This window comes from Grus americana, chromosome 1 (genome assembly GCF_028858705.1).
Source record: "Grus americana isolate bGruAme1 chromosome 1, bGruAme1.mat, whole genome shotgun sequence".
Lineage (NCBI taxonomy): Eukaryota > Metazoa > Chordata > Aves > Gruiformes > Gruidae > Grus > Grus americana.
The window spans coordinates 165049540-165060267 of NC_072852.1; the positions used below are offsets into that span (position 1 = coordinate 165049540).

Genomic DNA, 10728 nt, shown 5'->3' on the forward strand with positions numbered 1-10728 from the left:
ACCTTATTTTAAAATAGTATTTGCGCTATTTGTAAACTCTGCTTTGCTTTGTTTTGTAGAAATCTTGAACATCATAGCAGTATGGATGGGCCCAACAGTGCACGTGTGCTTCAGATTCATACCTAGAAACTGAATGTCATGTGAAATTATTGTTAGGTATATGTGTGTATATTTTTATATATATATCTCCACCTGTAAATTCACCAAGTATTTTCAGGACCATAGAAAAATCAGCATAAATAAGCTCTTTCTTTCCTTAAAACTTTACTATGTATAGATACAACGAAAAGCAGAGCTACTATGCCATTAATTTTTAGTATAATGATTGAGATTTCAAAGAACTTGGATTTTGCTTTTGCATATATTTCCTGATTTACAATTTAGTAGTCTTCTGAATTCGTTGCAACAATGATGTAACTTGAATGATGTCATATATACTTAGAGAAAAAGGAAAGGTGGCCATTCCACCAGTCCTTTGGAAGCTTCATTTTTCTAAAACAAGTCATATCTTTCACTTACTTTCAATTCACATTTGAGAATCTGAAAGTATAGTCTGAGTACTGAATTTTTTATATTTTTTTTTTCTGTACATGATTTATGTAAGTTAGAATAAGAATGATTTGCACTTGCATTGCTCTTAATTAACTACTAGTCTTGAGGTCAGAGGGAGATTTAGTAAGTGATTATAAATCAAGTTTATTTCTCTGTAACTATTAGCACCCTAGATTAAATCTCAGCTGTGAAATTCTCCTAAAAGCTGGGGCAGTTCTCTAATTGGTTCAATGAACTGTAGTCACTTTTCACAGGTTTCAAAACAGCATCCAGAGTAAAACAATATCCAGGGTAAAAATTAGATATTAATCCTATACAACATTAAAATACATTGGCTAGGCCAAAGTATTATATGTGTAAAAATATGCTAATTTTTGCAGGAACTAAATACATTTATTTTGTAAGCAATTTTTTTTAAAGTTTCAGTTTACTTATTCCAGCAGTCCTTCTTTGTTTCTTGTTTAATCTTGATTTAACCAATCAATTGCTGAATGCAAAATTTCCAATTCCTTCTAGGTGACCTGCTGTCACTGAAAAGTTTACCAGCAGTTGAATTGTTATCATGATTAAATTTCAGAACAACCGTACAAGTGAAACACAATCAAAGAATAAGGAATACCAGAGAACACATTTAATTTGCTAATACATGCAACATTATTTTTCACCAACAAAGCAATTAGCCTAGTTTCTGACTAAGGAAGGAAGTTGTCTGATTTGTTACTCTTATTCTGGATGATGATAGTAATATCTCACTTCTATATACACAAAAAAATGTATATTTTTTATTGATAGTATTTAGGTTGGTTTTCAAATATAACTAAAATCATTAGTAACATCTTTGAAATGAGGAAATTGAGGTTTATAAAAATAAATTACTTCTTTAGGGTCTTCAGCACTCAGGCATCTGATCGAGGTTTACTGCACTTCATTACTAATCTAATCAATTTGAATTGGATTATTTTGAAGGAATTTGTTACCCATGTCACTATATAGCTTTTATTAAGTAGATTCAGCATTATTCCAAAAATAAGTTACTGAAAAGTAACTAAAGGTTATGCTTCCAGAAGTGAAATAAAAAATTACCTTTGGGACTATTAGGTGTAAGAGATTTTTAAACCTTTGTGTTGATAGGATATACTTGATTAATAACATTTTCTATATATTTATTACATGAAATCAATTTTACATGATCTCATTACTTGATCAGGATAGATAACTTTTTATATGACCTTTTCTGGACAGTTGTTTAGCACTTTTAGAAATAAGTTACAACGGTCTTTAGTTGATGTTTACTGTTAACAGTGACATTATAATTGTAATAGACATTCTTAATTGATTTCTCCATTAAGATGATTGCAGCTCAATAACTGAGGAAATAATGCTTTCTTTTTTATCAATGATTGAAAATAATAAATTTTCTAGTTTAAAGGAAAGAAACTCTTGAATATTTCTGTAAATACAGAATATATATTACTCAATATAACCAATATTAAGTAAATATTTATTACTGAAATATATTTATAGCAATAATCTGAGAGTTCATAAAATTTGGTCATATTCAAAGGAGGCCTTTTGTTACATATTTGTCTCCCCTTCCCCATTTTGTTTTGACCTTGTTCTTGTTCTTTTAATTCTGGCATTGATTTTCTTGGTTTATTTTTATATATATTAACTGATATATATTAAAAGCTTATATTAACGGATAAACACTGTAAGACCTGGCATCTGAGAAGTTGAATAATCTTTCAGCAGAAGGAATGTGCAAGCTTGAAGAATGTAATTTTCATCATGATTTTTAGAAGTGTTGTAGTTCAATTAATATTATTAGGTAGATAATAACTCTCACAGCTGTAGTGAAAGTTTAGCATAATGAAAAAGGCACTTCCCCCCCCCGCCCCAGTTTGTCTCAAAAGCTGCAGTCAGCCAGAGGTTGTAGGGGAATGAATTTTCAAGTTCATTTTTCCCCCCTGTACTCAAGGGAAGATAATGTAGCTTTTTAGTTACACCTTGTTCGTAAGCAAGCTCAAATCTTTTGAACTACAGACTTTTTAAGACTTACATGCCAGGTGAATGTGTTACACACCAGGCTGCAACAATAAAGTGTAGGAAACCATTGCCACTTTTACCTAATGAAAATAATAATAATACTATGGACCCAAAGGGTAATCAACAACTATGCAGAGTAGGCATTTCTAGCACCTGAGAGAAATGGGCAGAAGACCCCACAGCCCAGCAATCAGCGCTGCATGGCTGGGACTACCATGCTGACTCACCCAACCTTACTCCCAAGCTGTGTCATCTCTCCTGTGGTGAAAAGAGGTCATTTAATTCAATAGCGAATTTTGCTGTCAGCAGTGAGATACAAATTGCTCAGACCACAAATACCTGTAACATGGGTTCTGATGGGTATTAGGGACTGGGACTTCAGACTGCAGCAGGACCTTGCTCTCAAGAAGGGATCAGTGCAGCAAGGAATGCCCTTGTAGCAGGCATTCATAGAATCATAGAATGGTTTGAGCTGGAAGAGACCTTAAAGATCATCTAGTTCCAACCCCACTTCCATGGGCAGGGACACCCTCCACTAGACCACGTTGCCCAAAGCCCCATCCAACCTGGCCTTAAACACTTCCAGGGAGGGGGCATCCACAACTTCTCTAGGCAATCTGTTCAAATACCTCACCACCCTCATAAAGAATATTTGTTTCCTAATATCTAATCTAACTCTACCCTCTTTCAGCTTAAACCCATTACCCCTTGTCCTGTCACTACATGCCCTTGTGAAAAGTCCCTCTCCAGCTTTCCTGAAGTCCTCCTTCAGGTACTGGAAGGCTGCTATAAGGTGTCCCTGGAGCCTTCTCTTCTCCAGGCTGAACAACCCCAACTGTCTCAGCCTATCCTCATAGGAGAGGTGCTCCAGCCCTCTGATCAACTTCGTGGCTCTCCTCTGGACTTGCTCCAGCAGCTCCATGCCCTTCTTATGATGGGGGCCCCCAGAGCTGGATGCAGTACTCCAGGTGGGGTCTCACAAGAGCGGAGTCGATGGCTCAAGTTTGTAAACCCCAAATTCAAAAATGTGTGTGCAGGGATGAGACTTGGTAAAATGTTTAGGCAATAAAGTAAGAAAGGGATAAGAAATAAGAACCCCCCTGGTTCCCTGATGGGAGGCTTTGTTGTTGGCTTGTTCCTTTGTGCACTGTTTTTTTCAAGGAGAAAAGTACCAAAACTGGAGGAGGAGAAGGGTGATCTGGTAAACAAAGTGTTCCCAACTGGGAACCAGAGGTCTACAGTGGGGATGTATAGTCCTCCTTCTCCTCCAATAGTGATGAGGAGGAGCTTGTTCCCTCCCCAGCGATAAGCAGCCCCATCACTCTTATTAAAGAAGAACAAGGGGAGAAGAGGGCAGATGGGTCCACCGCAGGGGCTGGCCAAGACATGTGGCTGGGGAAGTGGGATAGTGATTCTAGCCACTGCTGTAGAGCTGGGGTGGCTGCAATGATACTTCAACCCTGCTCCTGCAGCCTGCTGACATTGCACAACCTGGGAGGGAGAAGAAACTGCAAAGAAAGGGAGGAGTGATGATGTGATTGCTGAAATGCTGAGAGGGAAGATCTGCAGGGGTAGAATGAGCACCAAGACATGGTGACAAGGAGTGAATAGTTGCAACACAAACCAGTTCCCCCCTACAATAGTGTGGTATGGCCTGTGAAAAATGGGGAGTGGTGGCTGATGATGGATCAAAATGAAGTGACCCTAGCTTTGCCTGCTGCTATTCTGGATGTGCTTCACATGCCGTATGAACTGGAAGCAAAGCAAGTTAGACAGCATGCCACCATGGACAAAGCAAACACCTTCTCCATTCCCACAATGGACGAATGTAAACACAGCTTGCTTTCACCTGCTAATAAATTCAATACACTGGAAGCAATTACCCCACAGGTAGAAATATCATCTCACCATTTACCACAGGCTAATTTAAGAGACTGTAGAGGAGGGTGGTACCCCAGAACACATGCAAAACACTGGGGACATTGTCATCTTGGGACAAACACCATAGCTATGCAATTAGTCCTAGGAGTGGCTGAACAGGAAAAGTAGCCTGTAGTGTATGTCTACACTGATGGTGGCCAATGCTTTGTGGGGATAGTTAGGATGATGGAAAAAACACAGATGGAAGTCAGTGTAAAAGTGCCAAGGTAGCAGCTTGATTGTAAGGATAGAGGAGTAAGTTAGCATAAATAACCTGCCAACCGCTGTGACACAGCTGCAAATGTGTCAGTCACTGTAAAAATCGTGAATTCCCAAGAACCTCCCAGACAGGCAGATTGTGAGTACCAGCGATGGTGATGGTCGGTTGTTAGGTCTCAAGTGACACAGAAGAGGCTATTCAAGAATCAAGAATCATTCTAGCATTGATGGTATCTGGGGTCACACAGGAGAAACTTTGGTGATCGAAGAGACATGCCTGGGGGAGCCCTTGCCTAGCCCCAGGACCACGCACCCCACAGCTAGAACTACTAGACTGACTCATTCCATCGCTCCTGCAGGATAGGGAGGTTATGTGAGAAACCACTAGCGTAAGACGTTCAGCTCCTCTACTGGATTTCACTGTCTCACCCATGGTACAAGGAAGTTGTGTAATTCGCAAAATTTTGTATAGATCTGTAATTGAAATGTTCTGATATCCAATTTCATGTTGTCTCCCCATGTCAAATTGATCTTAAAACATGACAGTTTGGTACACAAGCCTAGAAAGTAGCAAACCCCTCATCATGAATGGGATTTCAACTACACCTCCAATAATCCATGTAACACTTGGCTATTAGGACATAAAGAAACAAAGAAGATCATAGCAGGGTATCTGGCTACAGCCTGATGAAAGGAATTAACGCACAGGGAATTCTGAATCTCTCTCCAGTCGTCTTCATTCAGTTGTAGATGTCAGTGATCCCTACAGAGAAAATGCCTAACTTCCCCAGAAGCTACGAAATTGAAAGAATGGAAAATAATAGGATCATCATTTTGTCTCTACCCTTTTAGTTAAAACACTCCTCTAGGATGTGAGAAGTGAAGGATCAAACCTGTAAGCTGAGCCTCAGGTCTTGTCTTGAACTTCTAAGGTAAATGATTCAGAGATGCAATTTCTTTATGTAAAAGAAGCTGCTACCTCTTTTTTCCCATCATAAAACATGAAAGCTGAAATGAAAGTAGAAGGCAAACCCACCATATGTCATAATTTTAAAACACCTACCAGTGCCTTTTGTTTTTCTCAGATACTCCCTGATTGAAAGGAACTTTGAATCATACTACAGTCTTAATTCCTGACACAAACTAGGTGAATTGAGGTCTAATACTTAGCAGTATTCCCAAAGAGAATTGCCCCTGAATAATTTCAGAAAGTTCATCTTGTCAAAACCAAAATTTGATTCTGATAACTTAAAGAAGCCAGGAAATAATAATAAAATCACAAGATGATTCATGCTGGAAGAGACCTGGGGACGTTTTTCTCCAAACTCTTTCTCCAAGCAGACAAGGTTGGCCAGGGCTTGATATGGTCAAGTCTTGAAAATCTCCAAGGATGGAGTCTGCACAACCCCTCAGGGCAACCTACCTGACTGTCCTCAGTTTGCAGATGACATTTAATAGGGCAAACTTTATGCACAAGCCCTCTATTCATTCCTCTGGCTCATTGATAAAGATATTGAAAACAGCAGTTCCCAGTATAGACCACTAATTCAGAGCTTCCTTCCATGGGATCCCAGTTCTCTGAATAAACTGAAGTCCACTCGCCTGAAATCCAGGATCGGTAAATTGCATCTTACCTTCCTTGGAGATAAACAGTCCCATCTCAGAATTAAACAGACTCAGTCCTTATACAGTTGGCCTGAGTAAGATACTATGCATGAGATCCACAAAGAAATTTAGGCACTCCTCTCTAATTCTTCAGGTGTTTTAACAGTCTCCCAGGGTCTTGTCTCATGTTGTGCAGTGTCTCTCCCTCATTATCATGAAATGCATAAGTCATTGTAACGAATAATCATAAAACAACTTGAAACATGAGAACATGAATCACTGTAAGAACCCCTAGCTATTTTACTCCCAAAGCTTCTCATAGCCTGTGGTTCCCTACTTCTAAGTAAGCATAGCCTGTGAACCTTGCTGAAGCCTGGAGATTTCTCAGCCTTCATGTTACATTAAGCTTGAATTCAGAAACAGTCACAGAACATAGAAATTCTTTGAGATATATATTCAGGTTATCATTACCTCAAAAGTATTTAAAAAATATCTTTGGAACTTGATTCCCAAAGAAAGTCATTGACTTTGATGGGTTTTGGATCAGGACCTAAGTGAAGAGTCATCTAAATTCAATTCAGCTTTACAAAGAATTTCAGTGAAATAACATCACAGTAGAAAGACAAGGAGAGTGAGAGTCTTTCACTAGTTATCTGAAGAATCAGAACACATCCACTGGGAATTAAACCATCAGCTTGGGAGAATAGTCTTAGTAGGAAAAAAAAAAAATCAGATAAGTTTTTATTCCCTTACTAAGTACCAAAAAGTTGTTTGTTTTTTTTTTTTTTTCTGAATTGTAATTAAAAAATATAAATATGTTTTTGCAGACAGATTTGACATACATGACATCATCAGAATACATTTTAATGTTTCAAATAAAAGTGAATATGTAAAAATGCATAATTCATAAGGAGGATGCTGTGCCTGTCTCTGTGGAGACTTAAGTGAATCCTGTGGTTGCCTGTAAAGTGTGACTGATATAAAACTTAATATTTTTTCTGAGGTTCTAGACTATGTGATTGAAAATCCAGGATATTTTAAGAGTTTTTTACAGTTTACCGTATATTAGACACTTGTGTTCCTCTAAAAAAACAACAACAACAAAATCATACAGGTCTCATAAAACTATTTAAAATAAGTGTTATCTCTGAAGTTTGGTAAATTTAAGGGTGTGTGCTGGTTTTAGCTGGGGATAGAGTGAATTGCTAATATGAGTCTATGATTTGGATTTTAGCTGAAAACAGTGTTGGTAGTACAGGGACATTTTTGTTATTGCTGAGCAGCGCTTACACAGAGCCAAGGCCTTTTCTGCTTCTCGCACCACCCCACCAGCCAGTAGGCTGGGGGTGCACAAGGAGTTGGGAGGGGACACAGCCAGGACAGCTGACCCCAACTGACCAAAGGGATATTCCATACCATGTGATGTCATGCTCAGCATCTAAGGGGCTGGGGGAAGAAGAAGTGAGAGGGGATGTTTGCAGTGATGGTGTTTGTCTTCCCAAGTAACCATTACACGTGACAGAGCCCTGCTTTCCTGGAGATGGCTGAACACCTGCCTGCCCATGGGAAGTGGGGAATTAATTCCTTGCTTTGTTTTGCTTGCGTGTGTGGTTTTTGCTTTACTTATTAAACTGTCTTTATCTCAACCCATCAGTTTTCTCACTTTTACTCTTCTGATTCTCTTTCCCATCCCACTGTGGGGGGAGTGAGCAAGCAGCTGTGTGGTGCTTAGTTGCTGGCTGGGGTTAAACCATGACAGGGTAAAACTGTTTTTTTAAATGAAGTTGAACATTAAATATGATTATTTTTCAGTTGGTTGTTGTGTAAGTTACTGAAGTGAACGCATTAAGGAAGGCAGCTCAACTAAGAAAGCTCTACTACCTAATATTATACAATCTTAATGTATAATTAAAAGGTGGCTTTTTTTTCAGTGATACCTATACCTCACCTAAGATATGAATGTCTGAACTTAAGATTGTGTCAATATTCATATTAGAGTCAATTTATTCTAAAGAAATTCCCAGAGACTTAGAATATTTACAGGGATCTGAATATTTAAAGGAAACTGGCATACAGATTTATTCAAAGTACATATTAATAGGAAAATTAATTAAAAATATTTAATTAATTTTAGGTATAGTTAATGTATTACAGTGGAAGTACAGAGTTTCTTTTTAGAAAAGACAAGTTGTTTAGAAAAAACAACAAAATAGTTGTTCTTTTTTTAGAAAAAAAATTGTTTTCTTTTTATTTTAGCTACTATGCACAAGATTTGCTTTTTAGGTATTCATATATTCATTTTTGTTATAGAAAGTTCTCACTTCTTGGGTGGAAGATGTTGTGCTGACCATGCCTGATGAACTGCATCTCGGCCATGTCACAGCTCTCCTTCCATGCAGTGCTGGTGGTAAAGCTGTCCTCTGCCTATCCAAGGCTCAGGAAAGGAGTCTGAGTCATCTAACTGCACCCCAAAAATCATGTCAATAGACACAGTTTCCTAGGAGGTGTTCATTAGCCTGAGCTTGAAGGAGCATGTAGTAGGCAGCACTGGCTGCTGGCAGCAGTGTTACTGAGCATAACCTTCCAGCTGTCTTTCACCAACATTTGGAACCAGCAGGCAGTTTTCTTGATGTCTAAGTAGGAGCCGGTGCAAAAGGTGTTGAGGAGGCTGGGGTCTTGACTTTTCAGCTCATCCTCGTGGTGGTGGAGGAAGCATAGTATGTCCTCCACCAACTGCTCCGTCACGCACATGCACTGTAGCTGCACATGGCAGGAGTTGTTGGTCAGCATCTCCTCTGCAGTGCCCAACTCCAAGCAGAAGGCATGCCCAGGGGGGAGGGTGCAGGGTCACGAGCAGGTAGTAGAGAACATTGTCCTCTCAGGCACTCTAAACTTCATAGACACAGCCCATCTCAATGGCCGTGGCTTGAAGTTACTCCCAGAAAGTCTTTGGAAGGCACTAAGAAGCTCGTCTACCAGATCCTCCACCAACTTGCACATGTCAGTCATGTACGGCACTGACCACTGGATGTGATTGGCCAAAAATTTGCCCAGATCACAGGTGTCACCAGAGTCGTCATCATCTTCTGCTGCTTCCTCCTCCTCTTGACTTCTGGGGCTGCCCTGTTTGCAGCAGCTTTCTGGCTTATGGCTCCTTTTTCTGGGTCTCCAGCAGAGCCACAGAAGCAGGACCAGAGGTCCTGCGTCAAAAGCAGAGGCCCTAGAACCACCATTGCTGGAAGACAACAAGGAGCAGGACTTCTATGATTCTATGATTCCTCAGCCAGAATGGGGTAGCTGAGGCACCATAGAATCATTTTATGATTCTATGATTCTGTGACTCCATGATTCCCCACCCTCCCTGTTCTGCTTCTGGGTCGGCTCCATATGCTGCAGCAGCTGAGTCATCTTGCAGCTCAGCTACTCTGTGCACTGCTGCATGAACCTGTGTATTGCCACATCCAGCTTGTCACTCATCTGCAATGGGTTCTGGACAATGCCCAGTACAGCTAGGGCAAGGAAGACAATGACAGCCATGGCCTGCAGGAGACAGAAGAGAAGGGGTCTTAGTGGGGCTGGGCAGGAAGGAGCTGGTGGCAGAGAGGAGCAGGGGTGGGAACCACAGGGACCTGGGGGCAGGTAGGAGAGGGGGTGAGGGAACTGGGTGGCACTGTGAAGGTGCTTCCCTGAGTGGTTGGACCCTCACTCCAGGGTGAGAATCTCCCTCAGGAGCTGGAGTTTCTGCCCCTGCCCTTGTCCAGCTCAGCCTCCCTGCCATGTGTTCACTTGCGCTAGTCATTGGCTGGCCCAAGTTACAGTGCAGCAGCCCTGCCTGCTGGTGCCCCTGGTGACAGCCTCATTGTGACCTGTCCCCTGTGCTGTCACAGGTGCTAGAGTTCCATCACAGATCTCCTCTCCCCTCCCTTTCTTCTCCATTTACTTTTTTTTCTCCCTTTTCTGTTCCCTTTTTTCTTCTTCTCTTTTCTGCTCCCTTTTCTTTTCTTCTGCTTCCTTTCTTCCCCCTGTTTCAGGGCCTGTTTGACAGAGTCCTTTGGGAGGCAGTCCTGAAGGGCAAAGGAGTGCAGGAAGGCTGAACATTCTTCAAGAAGGAAATCTCAAAGCTGCAGGATCAGGCCGTCCCCATGTGCCAAAAGACATGCTGGCAGGGAACAAGACCGGCCTGGCTGAACAGAGGGCTTTGGCTGGAACTCAGGAGAAAAAAAAGAGAGTTTATGACGTTTGTAAGAAGATGCAGGTAACTCAGGAGGACTACAAGAATGTTGTGAGGCTATGCAGGGAAAAAATTAGAAGAGCAAAAGCCCAATTGGAACTTAATCTGGCTACTGTTGTAAAAGACAGTAAAAAATGTTCATATAATTGCATTAA

The 10728-nt window shown here is 40.7% G+C and overlaps 1 pseudogene; it reads right to left on the minus strand.

Moving 5' to 3' along the window:
• Positions 1 to 8839: 8839 nt before the first annotated feature.
• On the minus strand, positions 8840 to 9879 carry LOC129204793 (inositol 1,4,5-trisphosphate receptor-interacting protein-like 1; annotated as a pseudogene).
• Between the last annotated feature and the right edge of the window lie 849 nt (positions 9880 to 10728).